Below are 19,017 nucleotides of genomic sequence, written 5' to 3' on the forward strand. Positions count from 1 at the left end.
AGTAGCTTCATTGTATACGGGGTCAGTAACTTTAATAGCGTAAGCAATTCGAATGATGCTTTTTTTTCGAATGATGTGACGGTACACACGATTTCACTGCAGGCCTCGTCCTTCGCTTTATTGCTGACTGATGATGGCGGCATGCTGTGTTCCCAGCTGGAGAGACAGCCGAGTGGCAGCACACACTGGACGTCAACGTCCTAGGGCTGTCCGTCTGCACGAGGGAGGCGTCCAGAGCATGCTGGACAGGGGAGTCGACGACGGCTTCGTCATCCACATATGCAGGTAGACCTCAAAGAGTCTATAGTGATACTTTTTCGTCTTGTGAGTCTGTATAGAGGTATTCTTAAAAATACAGCCATTCAGCATGTGACTGTCAGGGAAGATGCTTTATTGGGCTTCTTAGCTTCCAATAAACGTCGACATCAGCTACCGTGTGAGAAACATTGTCTCGGGTACCTCAAAAACGCCCTATGCTCGAATTCTGCACTGACGCCTGCGATAGCTCTGACATGAAGATCATTTCATGAGATACCTTAGGGAGGAGGTAATAAGTTTCTTGACAGTTCTTGGATTACAGTACTCCTCTTCATCATGTAGCAAATGTATGTACCAATGTACAATGAGATTGGTTCATAATTCTCCAGTGCCGTGCTGTTTATTGCGAGTCTCAAGGAATAATCCTCATTGATTAGCTGGGAAAACGTAGAACCGAACCTGAACCTTATTATGCTTCATTGCTGGATCATTTTACACTGTGTTGGCTGAAGGAAAACCTAGGCTGGCACACAAAAAAGTGCTCTTTCACCAGTATAATTCTCCATCCCACACATCAGTGATAATGGTGTAACTGGGCTTTGAACTGCTTCCTCATTCGCTTTGCACACGAAGCTCAGCTCCAAGTTACTTTTTTCGGTACCCTAACCAGAAATTTTAGTTTCCTGGGGAGGAATTTTCAACAAATGAAAACGTTACGGCCGCAGTCAACGAGTATTTCGAAGAGTATGACAGAACCTATTTCTATTGATGGGATGAAAATGCTGGAAGATCGCTGGACCACGTGTGTTTCCCTCATGGGAGACAACGTCCAGAAGTAAGGTGAGTTGTTTATCGAGCAACTTTTTCCCTTGATTTTTCACTACACTTAGTAAACCAACTTCGTATTACCACACAGCTTAAAATAAATTGTTGCATTACGCCTCATTTGACGCTAGCTGTTAGGTTGCAGATTTTTGTAAACTTGTACTCTGTTTTTTTTTTTTTTTTTTCTTTGAGACCTATCATAACTATTTCGGTTTTTTACGCTCACCAAATTCCCAGAGCAGAAAAATGTACATCTTTAAATATATTTTTTTCAGGATATGTATATTATCTACCCAGCTATATAACTAGAAATGATTTTTCGTGGTATAAAAATTGAATATTGCTTTGAAAACCCACAAGCAATGTCATCTCGTAAGTACACTCTTGCAAATTTTCGTGCAGCGTTATAAGCGTGCGTGATACTTTTCCTGTTAGGTTTAGCTTTACACCTCATTTACCTTTCATTATTAGAAGACTAGCTACTTTCTTTACAATTCGGACAGTAGAGTTACAGGTGATGATATCACTGTGTACTGTCGTTGAAAAATAATAAAATGATTTCCGTTTTCCGAATACTCTTTTCTCGAAGTATTGGTTCATATTTATAGCTGCCAAAAGTCCCCATAAGTCCAACCCCTCGTCCAAGTCGTGGGAGATGGGCAACGGCACAAAGTAGGGGACTGCCTATAGGGGCGATGTACAGCGGGGACTTCGTGTGCCCCAGGACCGCTACGGTAGCTGGGAAGGCCCTATGGGAACCCTGAAACGTGACGGCTAACGGGGCTCTGGTGAAGCTGCGATAGGCCTAGCAAGCCAGTAGTGGATAAATCAACTGCTTTCAAAAAGGGAACATGCCTCGGATCACGGAACGGATTTAAAGGAAACCGACCAAGCAATGGAAAAGGATTACGAGATGGTTTACGACTGGGCACCTTAAACGTAAGGACTCTAACTGGGAAGTTAGAAGAAATTGTAGAAATGATGGAAAGGAGGAAATTGGACATCTTGGGACTTGCTGAGACTAGGTGGAGAGGAGTTGGTGAAAAACCACTAAGTAAAGGATGTAAACTGTACTGGATAGGGAATGAGAGGGGAAGAAATGGAGTGGCAATAGTGGTCAGAGAGGGTCTGCAGGAGGAGGTGGAAGGTATCAATGATCGAATGATAAAAGCCAGAGTACGAGTGAAGGGAAAAAGCATTGAAATCATCCAAGCATATGCCCCACAGGTGGGGTGTACAAAAAAGGAGAAGGAGGAATTTGAAGATGACATGCAAAAGCAGCTAGATGGAGGTAATCAGATTATAATATGGGACCTTAATGCACATGTTGGCACAGACAGGAAAGGATTCGAGGAGATAATGGGACCAGAGGGCTGGGAGAACCGAAATAGAGAAGGAAAATTGTTGCTGGAATTCTGCAAGAGGAATGAGCTGGCGATCGCAAATTCCTGGTACAAGAAGAGAAGTAGCCACAAAATAACTTGGTACAGTGGAGACTGGTCCCAAACTTCAGTAGTAGACTATGTACTAGTGGATAGGCAGATGATGAGCAGCCTCACAGATGTTAAGGTCATTCCGTCTGAGGCCTTAGACAGTGACCATCAGCTGTTGGTAGCCACCCTGAGAGAGAAAAAAGATAGAAGGGCAACAGACATACAGGAGAAAAGGTTGAAGACATGGATGCTGAAAGAGGATGAACGGAGGACCCAGTACCAGACACTGATCAGGAAGAAGCTGCCAAAGGAAGATCAGAGAACAGTGGAAGAAGAATGGGGAGATTTTAAGAGGGCTCTAGTTGAGGCAGCTGAGACTGTGTGCGGAAGAACTAGCACAAAGAGGAGAATTAAGGAAACCCCATGGTGGAACCACATATGTAAAGAGGCAGTACTTCGAAAGAACGAAGCCTTCAGAGAATGGTTCCAGACCCGAACAGAGGAAGCTATGGTAAAATATAAGGAAAGCAAGAAAGCGGCACAGACCATAGTAAGGGCGGAGAAGAAGAAGTGGATGGAAAAATGGACAAGAATGTTAGAAGAGGACAGTGAAGGGAACAAAAAAGTACTTTACACCATGGTAAGAAATAAGAGGAACGACAGAAGCGAGTGCCTGAGGATCATAGATAATAATGGAAGAGTTGTGGAGGAAATGCATGAGCTCAAAAAGATTTGGAAGGAGTACTTTGAAGATCTGTTGAATGCCGCCAAGCGGGTAACTAACAGCGATGGAGAGCCTAAGGCAGCAGACGATTATAATAGTGCGGAAATTGATGATCTAACTTGGAATGAAGTGGAAGAAGCCATAAAGAGGATGAAAGGGGGCAAGGCACCAGGTTGGGATGAAGTAACAGTGGATATGATACGAGCAGCAGGAGAAGTAGGAACCCAGTGGCTATACAGAGTGCTGAGGGTGGTGTGGAAGGAGAACAGAATTCCTGAGGATTGGAAGAAAGGAATTATAGTCCCGATCTTCAAGAAAGGGGATAAAAGGAGATGTGAGAACTACAGAGGAATTACCCTGCTATGCCACTGTGGAAAAATCTATGAAAACATCCTGGAGAAGAGAATAAGAAGCAGTATTGAAAGTAGACTGCAAGAGGAGCAGTATGGTTTCAGACCGGGAAGATCAACAACGGACCTCATATTTGCGGTAAGGCAACTGCAGGAAAGGCACTATGAGTACGGGAAGGACTTAATCATGGCCTTTTTAGATATTGAGAAGGCGTATGACAGTATCTATAGGGACAAGCTCTGGGATGTGCTGAAAGCAAAAGGGATAGATGAAGAGATAACACAAAAAGTCAGAAAAATGTATGAGGGAAGTGAGAGTTGTGTGAAAGTGGGGAGGGAACGTACTGCATGGTTCAAGCTGGAAAATGGGCTGCGACAGGGAAGTGCACTTTCACCTTTATTGTTTATTATTGTTATGGATGAAATCCTACAGCAAGTATCAGATGCGATTGGAGATCATAAAATGAAAGCAGTGCTTTTTGCCGATGACCTGATGTTATGGGGAAATTGCGAGAAGGAGGTGCAAGAGCAGTTAGATGTATGGGAGGCAACGGCAGCACAATATGGAATGCATTTCTCTGCAAAGAAAAGTGAAATAATTGTCACAACAAGGAAGAAGAATAGGCCAAATGTGGATATAACTTGTGGAGGGGTAAAACTACAAGTGGTAGGGAACTTCAAGTACCTGGGAAGCATGATTGAAAGTAAGGGGGGAAACGCAATGGAAATAAATGAAAGGTGCAGAAAAGCAGGGCAGTTCTTCAAATGCATTAGGGGGCTTATTTGGAGCAAGGAGGTGCCACAGAAATCCAAGGGAATTATATACCGAACCTACTTTGTCCCCATATTGGCATACGGAAGTGAGACTTGGGTAATGCATAAAAGCGACAAAAGTAGAATACAAGCTAGTGAAATGAAGTTCCAGAGAAGCAGGTTGAGTGTAACAAGACGAGACAGATTGCGAAATGTGTATGTGAGGGAAAGACTAAAGGAGGAACCAGTACAGGACAGGATAGAAAAATCAAGACTGCAGTGGTATGGACACATGAAGAGAATGGATGAGGGAAGAATTCCAAAGAGGATGTTTGATCTGCAACTGGAGGGGAAGAGGCCCAGGGGAAGACCAAGAGATAGATGGGTGAAGGGAGTGAAGGAGTGTGTAGCGAGAAGAGGAGAGAACTGGACGAAGGTGGAAGAGGGGGAATGGTGGAAAGACAGAACACGATGGAGAGGCTTGTGTTCCCGACAGACCCAGCCAGTGGCTGGAAACTGTCCAAGATATATATATATATATATATATATATATATATATATATATATATATATATATATATATATGTGTGTGTGTGTGTGTGTGTGTGTGTGTGTGTGTGTGCGTGTGTCTGCGTGAGTGACAGTCGGTAATGTCCTGTCTATGACAGCCGACCTCGTCTGAACTTTAGTTTTATCTGCACTCGATGAAAAATTTAACAACTGCGCAAGTTGCAAAATATCCATTACGATTATGTTTTGTTGTTGTTGGGCGTTTTCGTTGCCGAATTTCCAATCAACGTCTCACGTTTCGAGAATGGCTAGAAGTTCTTGTATTTTTGCGTGTTTATTAACGAACATGAAAGCTGACTCTTATCTCCACAGTCTGCACTGGTGTCCAAAATTAAACCACTATTCCCCCGTTGTCTGTATAATTCACGATATAATCATAGCAAATGTCAACAGACGTCCATACAATCGTGATCTGCATGAACGATGACATTCCGGTAACGCCAACGATGACGTCAGAGCACCCATCAAACGAGGCAGTATTTGTCGAGTAGTCCGACAACAGCGGTCGTGGTGTACACAGTCACAGACGGTGCCGTGTGGCACAGAGGAGTCGCCTATCAGACTCTCTGCAGTGAAGAGAATGGAAGCGGGACAGTCACATTAAACAGTTGTCGGAATGTGTGTGAAAATGCGTTAAGCTGAAAAAAAAACGAAGAAAAAATGGTGCAGTTGTTTACGTTCTGTATTTTTTACATTGTTTCTACTTTATTGTCATCTGTTTATATTGTTCTGCTGCAAAATTAACGCAACCTTGCATGATTTCTGTTTGTTGCTTGGATTTTTGACACCAGAGTAGATAAGACGTTTGATTGTCAGAAAAAAATATTTGCATTATACACGGTTTTCTCGAGTGAAGGAGTCGTTACAATGGATCTACTTTCGCTTCCCCTTAAAAGACAGCGTCTGTGAAAGTAATTTAGCATTCTGCTACCATGTAGAATTCTCATGCATCTAAGGAAACAGGAAAATTAGAATTGCGCGAGACGGTATGGTACATAAAAAAGGTGGAGGTGTCGATTTTTGACCACCGTCCAGCGATCCCCATGAAAATTTCCTGTGGTTTCCTTGTTCATTTTAAGGCCTAAGCCAGAATAATTCTTTCAAGGCCACCATCGATTTCTTAACGTGATCATTTTAAACAGGACTAGTGTTTGTCCCTAGTAACCCCGATGTCGACGGGACATTAAAACTTCTTCACGTAGACCTGACGAAGTGCAGTATGCTTTTTTTGTGTTCACTTGAACTATAGAAACGAAGGCATACAATTATTGTAACCTACAGATCTTCATAACCTACTCTCTGTAGAGCTGCAGGCATTTTTCTATATCTGTGTACTAACTCATCATGTGCCTAAACCACTGCCCAGTAGTGCTAAATACTGTCACTTGCTCACTGTTACGACCAACAACATGCTGCAGAGTTGATACTAACATTAGTAATACTCATCAACGAAAAATTCCTCGGAGGAACTAAATGTACAGCACATCTGGTGTATCAGTTCCTGCACCTGTCGAATCTATCAAACACACTCCTCACACCTAATCCTCTGTTTCGCTCCCATTGTTGGTAGGGAGGAATCTGCAACTTCTTCAGTATCACACTGAAGTTTATGTATTTTAAGGAAAGAAAACAATGAGAAATACAGACGTGTTCATAAGGGTGCTGTCACTTCAGTGCCAATACTACCCCTTCTAATTGCGTGTGATTATGTGTATGGCAGTAAATGATGTGATGGCAGTGGCATGATCACGCTTAATAAGTGAATTAAATTAACCTTACCACTGACAGTCTCCAACTGGGAGTACCGTCTGGGTTAGTCCCCAAGTTGTGACAAATCTCCACTCTGACTTGATCAAGATCGGTGTTTGGAGTCTAATTCTAGCAAGAGTAGATCATCCGGGTACTGACAATACTTTTATTATAAAAACAACTCTCGAAGAAACAATGCGAAATTATCATTCATTGACATAGGACGTTAGCTGCTACTCATTGATCTTAATTTGAGATTTTATTCAACAGAAACATTTAAGTGGTTGACACTGTTTAACATCTAAGTTAAGAAAGCCTCTACCCTTACTGGCACTGGCAGTAAAAGGCACTGAGATCAAAGCAATGGAACGCACGTATTCTGAAAAAGTGCCTATCTGCCGAGCCGTGGTGCGTATATCGCCGAATTGAATTCTGTGAAGAACAATTCTGGAGCGATTATCTGTAAACTGCTGCCAGTAGTCGTAGAGACAAAGTGCTTTGCGTAGCTGAAAATTATGACTACACAGAGGACGTCAAACGGCGTCTGCAACCTCCTGGGGTCGAGGCCACTTCCGTGAAAGAAGCACAGGTACATACCTCTGTTCATAGAGAGACGAATGATGCAGTTCCTAGTGGCAACATCAGCACATTCGAATCTAATGCTGAGACAGTTCTCTGACACCTCGCCAGCCATGTCTCAAAACGGTATCCACCTAAGTTTCTCACTCACCGACACTCACCAGAGAGCTCTCAAAATCGCTTTGTAGTCAAATATATCCTACCGACACCACCAAGAGACGCCCCCCGGCAGAAGCGTCCAGTTAGTAAACCTCCCGTCGTTAGTGTGTATTCTCCATACAGTCAATCACAGCCCCGACTACAAATTGAGTACCTTCCACTCTACACATCAAGAAGCTATCAGTCAACTTCTTACAGCTCATGTTCAGCCCAATAGAAGTTTCTAGAACAAATTATGACCTCTCCTCCATCTGCAATTGAACTAACCGAATAGGTTTCTGTGTCTTTTGGCAGAAATGCGGGATGGCACTTCGCGTAAGTACTTCTTTCGGCCGTTAACACGCATTTGCGGCAGGCATCCCACGTACATTCCTTATGCTGAAAAACGCTGTTCGTGGCACTTGTAAGATTCTATGTCTACAATCTCATGCGTTCTGCGTCATCTCGCCTAAGCCTCCGTAGCGACCACAGGTCAATCAAGAGAAGTCCTTTCCACCGGCCTCAAGATGAGGCGACTGTCTTGGGCTGTAAACTACCAGCATTCTCCTTTTAGATCCATGAAACGGGCTTCCCAGCAGCATCCATGTCGATCACAGGTACCGTGAAGTCCCACTTTCGCCTTTCTGTCAGAAAATTACACTCTCAGTTTGCATCTCCACAGAAATGTTAGTATAAGGCTACCCAGCACCAACCAAGGAACGATTAATAATTCGATAGCTCCCGCCCCCCTAAAAACTGCGATCCCCTACTAAGTAAATGAAATACGAATTGTCAATATTATTCATGTTTGGTGGTTAAATCCTGCCAAGTTACACAGTATATAAGCTTTATCCACATAGTACAGGCCGTACAAGTTTGTTTCTTTTTCTTGTTTTCAGTATAGCTGGTCACATCATGCCATTCGATCCATTGTACTCGATGTACTACGCCAGCAAGCATGCTGTCAAGGCTCTGCTTGAAGGACTGAGGAAGGATCTGGTTGCCAGGAAGAGCAACATACGGTGTGGGGTGAGTTTCAAATGCATTATGTTGTTTCGTTTCGAAGCCTCCGAGCGGGACTGGTGTTTCTTAATTTTGTGGTTACGTAAATACACTTTTCAATCATACAGAATTTTCCAGTCTGGTAAATAGACAGTTGAAACAAGTGTACATAAATTGCAGGAAAGGAAATGGAGTAAACAGAAACTTAAAAAGCTCATTATAAGCATCCAGGCTTCGTTATAGACACAGGAAGTTAATTAAATAAACCATTGCTAACACAATCTCACAGACGAATCTGCCACTATGGAGCAGACTGTGTGCCAATCTAAAACTTGCTGTCTGTCTGATCCAATGCTCCGAGTTTTTGACTCCAACCTTCGGTAGCAAGACTCCTACTGGCTGACTTACCCACACAGAATCCGTCTCCTTACTTACGCAGTCCCACTGCCTTCCTCCACTCCCTCCTGCGCTCCAACCATCATAGAAGCTCTCCATGGGCACCTTGGTCCACTGGCCTTCCTGAAAGAATGAATAAGGGAACAAATGCAATGAAGTAATCCCCTGTTGTCGCATTCATCTAGTAAATACGGCTATCAAATATTAAAGTCATGTAACAGTAATTGTTTATTCCGTGCTTGGATTCAACAAATAATCGGAATTCTCAGGCCTAGTACGAAGAAGACACTGCTCAGCAATTAGACTTGCAGCAAGGAGTTGACCATTTTATCTGCCATGCTGAAATCAGTGGTGGAAGAAGGCGAAGGTGGGCCCGCATGACTTGTCAGTTTGCAGTTGAGGCTGCGTGGTGCCGCGTGGCTGTTGGCAGACAGCCGGTGGCTTTTATCTTCGCATTTCTCTGTAGCCGGCCGCGGCTTTACAAGCGACACTGAGAACAGTTCAATACGCATCATGTGCGATGATTTCTCAGTAATCGTTCCGCAGGAGAAACGGTCACTCGACATTGGCACAGAGGTGCTGTCCCTTGCAAATCGATTGTTTGCTGTCTCCCAGAGTACACGTGATGAATTTTATCTGCAGTAATTTACCTGCAAGGGTGACATCCAAGCTATATTTTTGCAGTTGTAGGTCAGGTAACAAGAACACAATCGGAAAAGTGGACTGAAAGAAGAACCGTCCGACAACGAACGGAAGCTGTGGATATCACAAAATGACAGTAGATCTTTGGATGAATGCAAGGCTCAATCAGTCTGGAAACTGAATACGAGACAGGTTGAAATGTCGCATGAATGCCAAGTCAGAGTGCCCACTCCGAAACGCTGTCACCTCTTCACATAGAGTGCGCTCAAATCAACCAATTCCATCCCCTCGAAGGACCGTGCTCAAGAGTTTTCTTCTTCTTCCCCCCTAATCCTGTTTTTGATGGCGCTGAATTTCCCATGGTGTCACCATGTTAATGGTGGTCTCAGTTTCCACTGTAGCACAATAAAGGGCAGAAATTAGGTAGCTCCACCCTATCATTCGACGTTACAGGCTGCCAACCACTTCGATCCCACTCCAGAGAATCACTCCACGGCGACCAGTATCGAGACAAGATGTTCCCACGGCAGTCTCACAAGACTCGATGCACCAGTCACTGTCTGCATCAAGTTCCCTACATACTCACACGCCAGCTTTTCGTGAATGGGTTCTGGTTTCTGTTCTGTGCATTGCAGAGTCGCCAAGATGGCACCAGCTCAACAGAAGGTCCGTTAGTTTCTACTGGGAAGGCCTTTGAGGTTCCTACTTAGGTATATCAGGTACTTGGAAACTCGGTGTCGTCCATTAGCTGTCTCAGCCTTTTAATGGGACTCTCATTTCAGAGTGAAGTGAAACACAGTCACCAATTTTCAGAGGCTGCCGGGATAGTCCTAATAATAAAGTGTGGCTTAACGGGAACCCTATTGCTCAGAGCGTTGCACACTTTTTAGTACACACAAGAGGTCGTCACTTCATCGCTATTCAAATGTACTTCTCTGTAATCACATCCGTAATATCTTACATGGAATAAAAGGAACCACATTGTTGTCAATATTTTATCAACTTATCTTCAAAATTATATGCTTCGTCGGATGATAATCATTGAACACTTTTAGTAAATGAAATCTGGTATGTTGCGTTCTTTCTATTCCACATCACGTTGTGTCTAATTGTAAACAGCATAGATTCGCGTATTTTACATCCCACTTCGCTGTGTTTCAAGGCCCTTTTCCCTCTCTGCTCCCGTCTATTCTCTACAATTGGTGTTTTAAATGTTTTGTTTCGTAATTGGCAAACTGCTCTGTATGTGTGTGTGAGTGAATCTCTCGCTGACTATCTGAAAGAAAGGTTCTAATATTCTGGTTACCATCTCTGATATGGAATCGTCTATTGCTTCCCTACTCCTGAACGCAAATAGATCCTTGCAAATAACTTTTCTTATGTATGAGATTCCGATTAATCTACAACACACCTGACCCTCTGTAAATTAGAATCTATGTCAATAATGGTTCACAGGAATACTCAGGGTGGCTTTATCATGAACAATCTGTCTTACACAATGGTTAACCGTTACGTAATGTAAATGTGCCCCTATCAGAAAAATGCAGCTTCTGAATTTATGTGAAACTCTGTAAATCAAAACTGATCTTAATTTCTCTCAAAATAGGTATACTTGAAAAAAGAGACAGCATTGGTCGTATATTTTTTACTATTGCAAAATCGATTTTCTGTCACTGAGTGACCATCTTCAGTGCTATATTGTATAACTTAAATTGGGATGCACTGTTGTCACTAAGCTTACGGCAATCACATGAGTCTATGTGATTGCCGTAAGCTTAGTGACAACAGTGCATCCCAATTTAAGTTATACAATATAGCACTGAAGATGGTCACTCAGTGACAGAAAATCGATTTTGCAATAGTAAAAAATATACGACCAATGCTGTCTCTTTTTTCAAGTATACCTGTTACCTGGTCGTAGTGCACAAGACAACATGGAGTCGCCAATCAATTCTCTCAAAATGTTCGTTTATGCCCTACAGTTGTTCCTTATTTGGCAACGGGTAACTCGGCTTTGCTCGGACTGCACTGCAAAAATGATGGGCTGAAATAAATCACTGCGCAGCAGTTTGCCTGTTCATTTTACTTGTCAGACTGATTTTTGCTAATTAAACTGTTTTTCCTTTTTTTAAAATACAGGATTCGCTGTCCATGCAACAGTGAAAGGCATGACGGTGCTGATCTTCTATCAATCACATAATACTGAGGCTTCACTATTAATAACTATTAACCAAAGGGTTCGTCAGCTGGTCTCGTACTCCTCCATAATAATCCTTAGATGTTACGCAATTTGGAGGAATCCGTAATGTAAATTTGTAATTGTTTTCTTCTTAGTGTCAGTAGGTGAACCAACTGCGGCGTCATAACGTTGAGATGATAGAAACAGTAAATTTCTTTAAGATCTTTCACGGGCAATATAAGAAACAATTGGAATATTTCCAGTACTAGTATCACTGAAAGCAAATTCACTAGAATGTAATTCTCGTCATGAGATATCTTTCAGTTCTTGAGGTATATGCTTCTTATTAGCTTGTAATGTTCTCAAGAGAGTTTGCTTGTGATTCCTCCATAGATCTTCGGCCAAATCAATTGAATCTTAATATCTGTCTGTGGTGACATGTCACCCTGATTTATGTAGAGGAACCACCAGGCGTTTGACCACAGCTGCAGCGGAATTTTGTTGTTTTGCACCATCATTTCTTTTCCCAGCATAAGGCTCCATGCTGAGAACATATCTGGTTTTAGCGTCTGTGAGCATGCGTATAAGTAAACCGTATTTACCAGGTTTTCCCTTCATGAAGGTCTTGAAGGGACGCTTGCCGTGGAACAATGAAAAAATTTCATCAATAACAGTGTGCATCCCAACAAAATAATATTTTCGCAGTCATTAATTTATTTTATGAAAAATTACTCCTATTGCAGCAAAGCTATCAGGTTTCCTGCGATCGCTTCTCGACTCTCTACTATCAGCTGCTGGAAAGTGATTCGGCTCATGGTAACAGTATAAACAAACCTTCCTGACGTGTAGGTCCATTAATCCGTAACAGATGACTTACTGTCATTCTCCTTCCCCATAATAAAAATAAGTCCTATATACGCCATGAGTTCAATACTGTCTGTCTTGGGTATTTTCTGCCTCAGTGCCTCTTCAGTGGTACGCTTTATTATGATGTTGACAATTTCTGGAGATAAAAAATTTCGAATGATTCTCTTGTTGTTCCTACTTTACCTTCGCCTTTATGCCTTCTCATTCTGACTATGTTTTGTGCCACTAGTCTTCTAATGTGAGGAGGTTTGGTGCTAAAACATTTTCCAGTGCTTGTAATGTACTTGTCATTAACTGGCAGCTGCCTCGTCATCAGTTTTAGGTTCCCAGTCTTAGGTTCTCTGTCACTGTCCATATCCTCGAGCACAACACATACTTCTTCAGGTTCACTAACTAGTCGTCAGTTTCATCAAATTCAACTTGAGAATCTGTAGATTCTTCCAGGATCTATGGTATTCCTCTGTCACTAAGTGACTGTCGCTACAGTTGTATCTAACACTGAACTAAGTGCCCTTGAACAGGAAACAATAAAGACCCAAACGGAAATGAATCATTGTTGAGACCATTGTTGTTGTCAACCCAGAGACACATACTTTCCCCGCGTTCTAAGGTCACACCATGCTATTATTTGTGGAGTAAGACGACTGTCGTGGGAAGTCGCATTACTATCAAGAGCGGAAGACTTTATGAACATCTCACTTAAACTTAAATTTTCCGATTAAACTTAAACGAGAAATGTGGAAGATTCATAGAATCTGGGGGAAGACTTCATTAAAGACAATAAATATTTTTTTACAAAATTTTAAGAAATAAAACACCTGACTAGATTTCAATATTTCCAAAAGGAAGGCATAAAGTAACGTATCCCCCCAACCCTTTGGTATTGAGACGGTTAATATCGATCAAATACAGTCTATAAAGCTTTTACAGGGCCTTCTGACTGCAAGCTGCAGTTATTTACGTGCTGTGCTATTTGTAATAATAGTAATAACTGCCACTGGAAAGCTTCGTTTATGTTTCTTATATTGAACAACACGACGTATCATCGATTTCCCTCCTAAATTGGTGCTTCACATTATTTAAACACTTTGAAATACATACTTTGCAGGTGTGTTGTGAATAATTAGATCCAGTGTCTCTATTTGAATGCCAACGTAGACATATTTTTCTGCAGCTATAGGCCTGGATAGGGTAGTTTTACGACATAGAATTTTCAGGCCTAATTTCTAAAATGACGACTGTTGACCTTTGCCTTGGGGTGCATATTTCAGACTTTGGTCACTAATTTAACGTCTGTATATTTGTGGAAATTAACTCACACTTTCTTTTACATTGCAGTGTTGCAATGTTGCAACATCTGACAGCGTTTTAACCTCTAATAGAAATGTAAATTATGCATTTTTCGTGCTGCTGCTGTTTTTTAATTGACACTGGAGCCATCTATTGTCGTGGTACAAAGATCTAACATGGACTCGACGTTACAGTGCAGTATTCTGCTGGTGATAGGAGGAATTGGGATTTGCAATTATTTCGCGTTTTCTGGGTTTGTGGAGTCGCATTTAAGCTACAGATCACTTTCAACAAATACGAATTTTTAATTTTTTATTTACGTTTTCGAAGCAAATGCTGATTTTTAATTATTTACAGAGAAATATCGATTTTTTCATGCAACCATCTGGTAAGTAACAGGAGCAAGATGTGAAAATGGACTTGCTCTTATTTATGTTTTCAGAGGTTGTGGGATAGTATTTAAGGTAAAAATCTCATTTTCAATGAATAAGAATTCCTAATTTATTACTTATATTTTAGATCAAATGTCGGTTTTTATTTGTGAATTAAGAAGTATGCAATTTACTCGTTCCAGTATTCCACAGAGAATGATACTTAGGTACCAACGTGAGGACAGGCATAGGCAGTCCTTAAACGAATTTTTGGAAGTTAGTAATGCATGTGAACAGCAGTCGAATCTCGCTCCCACGAATGCAGGGGGTGCTCAACGTGTGTGTGTGTGTGTGTGTGTGTGTGTGTGTGTATGTGTATGCGGGGATGGGGGGTGCTTAATGCAAAATTTCCACAGTGGCAGTAGGTGTACACAGGCCCTCTCCTCCTTGACCTTGGGACGAGCAGCGTGAGATGCTTCCTCGAGTGACTGGAGATAAGGAAATACTGATGTTGACATCAGTAAAATATGAAAAGCTCAACTGCGTAATATTTCCCAGAATGACTTCTAGGTTGGGCTCAAGGTTGTCTCTTTCTATCCTTGCCCTACTACTTCTAGAATGGACCAACTTTGTGTTATAAGATATTTGCACTTAAATTTTACTAACTCAAATGGAAATGAGATTGAAATGAGGAAAGCAGTGGTGTAAGTGGCTATGATACTGAGAATTTTGAAAAGTAAATAATAAAATTATTTAGACAAGATGAAAATACAGCTGGATAAATGCAGTGGTCAATAATATAATTATTCTGTATCTATGAATGGCAAACACACAGATTTGCAATCAGGAAGTAAAGCATTTTACCTAGATACTGAGTTTACATGTTGTTCATTACGCAACAAAATTTGCTACGAAATGATTCCGTCATGAATATGTAGGAACTGCAACAGTTTTACGACAAAGGACCATGAATGTATGTGTTCTTCAGTGATTATGTGTTTCAGAGATGACAAATAAAAGAAACTGATGAACTAACAGACGTGTTAGGCTCTGATGAAACTGTGCCCAACTAGATGGACTTCCAAATTTGATTCATTCCTGCTAAACAGAATTTCATACACATTTTGCAATGCCTATCCAGTACAGTTTCGTGGAGCAACGAAAGAAGAGATAGAAGTAACTTTTAATTTGTTAATGGATGGAGACATTTGAGTTTGTCCTGCCTCTTGTATTCCACATTAGGATTTTGGAAAATACTGACTTAGTTTCTAAACTACCGCATTCTTCTACTACTGATCTTTCTGAGCGCGGGTTGCTATTCTAGATTTGTTCCTCCAGACACATTCAACAACCCCCGCCCACGAAAGTTGGTTGCAGTATTCCTGGGATACTGTGTGTGTGTGTGTGTGTGTGTGTGTGTGTGTGTGTGTACCCACAAGCATAAAGCTCTGGCCCTATACTTCCGTTTCACTCTCTCGCCAGATCAGCTACCTAAAGACGCACATAGAAATAATTTTACCCATGTTTAAGAAAGAGTGCCTAAAAGTAGTGCAACGAGTCTTTATACAATTTTACTTACGTAACATAACTTACTAACAGCTATGGATTTCTCAAGACATTTGGCCGAGTAATGTATGTATAAGTTCTTTCATTAGCTAAGAACACACACCATTCTGTGGATGCACTAAACACTTACTCGAAAGCATCTGTCTCACAATACTTATATACGATTGGAAAAATAGTAGCTCGTTAATCAGACTGAGTAAGATCAGGCTTGAACTTTAGTGTACATAAGCCAAACATACGCATCTCACTAATTAAATTATGTAATTGAAATTATTCTCTGTTTATGAGTTTAACACCTCGTGAAAAGTGAATCTGACCTAACAACCCTTCTTTACGTTTTCTAGACTGAACAAGTCATGTAATTTATTGGTGAAACCTGTTGTAAAACCTTTATTTCACAATTATGAGGGCTAATTTGGACAGTAAGGAATGATTGGTCGCGAAATGGTAACCACAGTGAAAATCCGATCAGACTTTCCACAAATATGTTGGACAGTGTCTCTAGTATGCCAGTAGATAGTGTAAAGTTGCTCTTTCTAGTTCTGAGCGCACAATGAGTGCATAACGATGCCCAGAGAATGGTGACTTCCACAAAATATGATGCGTGCCGGGAGTTTTTGGCTTCGTTTCATGCAACTCCACGGGACGTAACTGTCGTGCATTATCTTGTTTATGAAAGTTTCCGACCGCACACTTCACTTCAAGGACAGTGAGGACGCTCCTGCAGCGTTTTCCATGGGAAGTGTTTGATCACCCACCATACAGCCCGCAATTTGCTCCCAAAGATTTTCGTCCCTGCTCAGATGAACTGCCGGCTATGAAGACAACATTTTGACACAGACAACGAGCTGCAGACCGGAGTAGAAAATTGTCGGAAAACAAAGTAAGCTGCCTTCTTGATGAGTGTATTCTAAAGTTGGTACAATGCTAGAACGGACGTCTAAGTCGGAGCGGCGACTATGTACAGAAGGAGGTGGAAGTTGTAACTAACTGTTCCAAAACAAATATTTTTGATTTTCACTGCGGTTTCCACTTTGTGACCGATTGTTTCTTACTTGCCCAATAACCGTCGTACGTTTAATATACTTGAACTAGGATAATAAGTTTGAGAGATATATAAATGATCCTTAAATAAATAATAAATTTCAAGGGCAAATAAAACAGTTTTTTAAAACTAAGTAATGTCTTCTGTTTGTTAACCTTTGATTTTTGTGTTAGGAAATATCGCCAGGAATTGTGAAAACAGCTATATATAATAACTTAAAAAAGTATTCGCTTGAAGCACTAGAAAATATGCATACGCCTATGATGGAACCTGAAGACATAGCGGATGCAGTTATCTATATGTTATCGCAACCTCCACATGTTCAAGTACGTACTGACAATGGTCATAAAAGATGCAGATAACCTTTTCTGTGTATAAAATATTTATTTAATTAGGCATTTCTTCTTCCTACGAAAATTACAGACTATCATAGGTAATCCAACATCTTGCACAGGTTTCTTACACTAAAAAGATAGGTGTTCGAAGTTTGATAAAAGTTTCATTAAGTTTTATAATGTTAATAAATACACTCCTGGAAATTTAAATAAGAACACCGTGAATTCATTGTCCCAGGAAGGGGAAACTTTATTGACACATTCCTGGGGTCAGATACATCACATGATCACACTGACAGAACCACAGGCACATAGACACAGGCAACAGAGCATGCACAATGTCGGCACTAGTACAGTGTATATCCACCTTTCGCGGCAATGCGGGCTGCTATTCTCCCATGGAGACGATTGTAGAGATGCTGGATGTAGTCCTGTGGAACGGCTTGCCATGCCATTTCCACCTGGCGCCTCAGTTGGACCAGCGTTCGTGCTGGACGTGCAGACCGCGTGAGACGACGCTTCATCCAGTCCCAAACATGCTCAATGGGGGACAGATCCGGAGATCTTGCTGGCCAGGGTAGTTGACTTACACCTTCTAGAGCACGTTGGGTGGCACGGGATACATGCGGACGTGCATTGTCCTGTTGGAACAGCAAGTTCCCTTGCCGGTCTAGGAATGGTAGAACGATGGGTTCGATGACGGTTTGGATGTACCGTGCACTATTCAGTGTCCCCTCGACGATCACCAGTGGTGTACGGCCAGTGTTGGAGATCACTCCCCACACCTTGATGCTGGGTGTTGGCCCTGTGTGCCTCGGTCGTATGCAGTCCTGATTGTGGCGCTCACCTGCACGGCGCCAAACACGCATACGACCATCATTGGCACCAAGGCAGAAGCGACTCTCATCGCTGAAGACGACACGTCTCCATTCGTCCCTCCATTCACGCCTGTCGCGACACCACTGGAGGCGGGCTGCACGATGTTGGGGCGTGAGCGGAAGACGGCCTAACGGTGTGCGGGACCGTAGCCCAGCTTCATGGAGACGGTTGCGAATGGTCCTCGCCGATACCCCAGGAGCATCAGTGTCCCTAATTTGCTGGGAAGTGGCGGTGCGGTCCCCTATGGCACTGCGTAGGATCCTACGGTCTTGGAGTGCATCCGTGCGTCGCTGCGGTCCGGTCCCAGGTCGACGGGCACGTGCACCTTCCGCCGACCACTGGCGACAACATCGATGTACTGTGGAGACCTCACGCCCCACGTGTTGAGCAATTCGGCGGTACGTCCACCCGGCCTCCCGCATGCCCACTATACGCCCTCGCTCAAAGTCCGTCAACTGCACATACGGTTCACGTCCACGCTGTCGCGGCATGCTACCAGTGTTAAAGACTGCGATGGAGCTCCGTATGCCACGGCAAACTGGCTGACACTGACGGCGGCGGTGCACAAATGCTGCGCAGCTAGCGCCATTCGACGGCTAACACCGCGGTTCCTGGTGTGTCCGCTGTGCCGTGCGTGTGATCATTGCTTGTACAGCCCTCTCGCAGTGACCGGAGCAAGTATGGTGGGTCTGACACACCGGTGTCAATGCGTTCTTTTTTCCATTTCCAGGAGTGTAAAACATTGGTTGCTACAAACGCACACAGCCCATTACAGATAAATATTAAATTTACATCAAGGGCCAATAATAATAATAATAATAATAATAATAATAATAATTGAAGATCCACCTCGAGATACGATAACAGGATGTAGAATATTGACAGTGTAATAGCGCTTATGAGGAATTTATGTGACACAGATGAAACTGACGTAAGTGGAAACAAGTAATTGGGTAAGAAACAAAGTAGCATATTTAGTTCTGCTGATTCAAAAGGAAATAAAGGAGTGTATGAAAAGGATGAGAACAATAGGACAGAATTTTCTTCTGTTTACCAGTCAAAAAGA

At 42.3% G+C, this 19,017-nt stretch overlaps 1 pseudogene; it reads left to right on the top strand.

Moving 5' to 3' along the window:
• The window catches only part of LOC124742295, a 67,761-nt pseudogene that overhangs the window by 36,545 nt on the left and 12,199 nt on the right, over positions 1 to 19,017 (top strand).

The sequence above is a fragment of the Schistocerca piceifrons genome, unplaced genomic scaffold (assembly GCF_021461385.2).
Source record: "Schistocerca piceifrons isolate TAMUIC-IGC-003096 unplaced genomic scaffold, iqSchPice1.1 HiC_scaffold_2303, whole genome shotgun sequence".
NCBI classification, from domain to species: Eukaryota; Metazoa; Arthropoda; class Insecta; order Orthoptera; family Acrididae; genus Schistocerca; species Schistocerca piceifrons.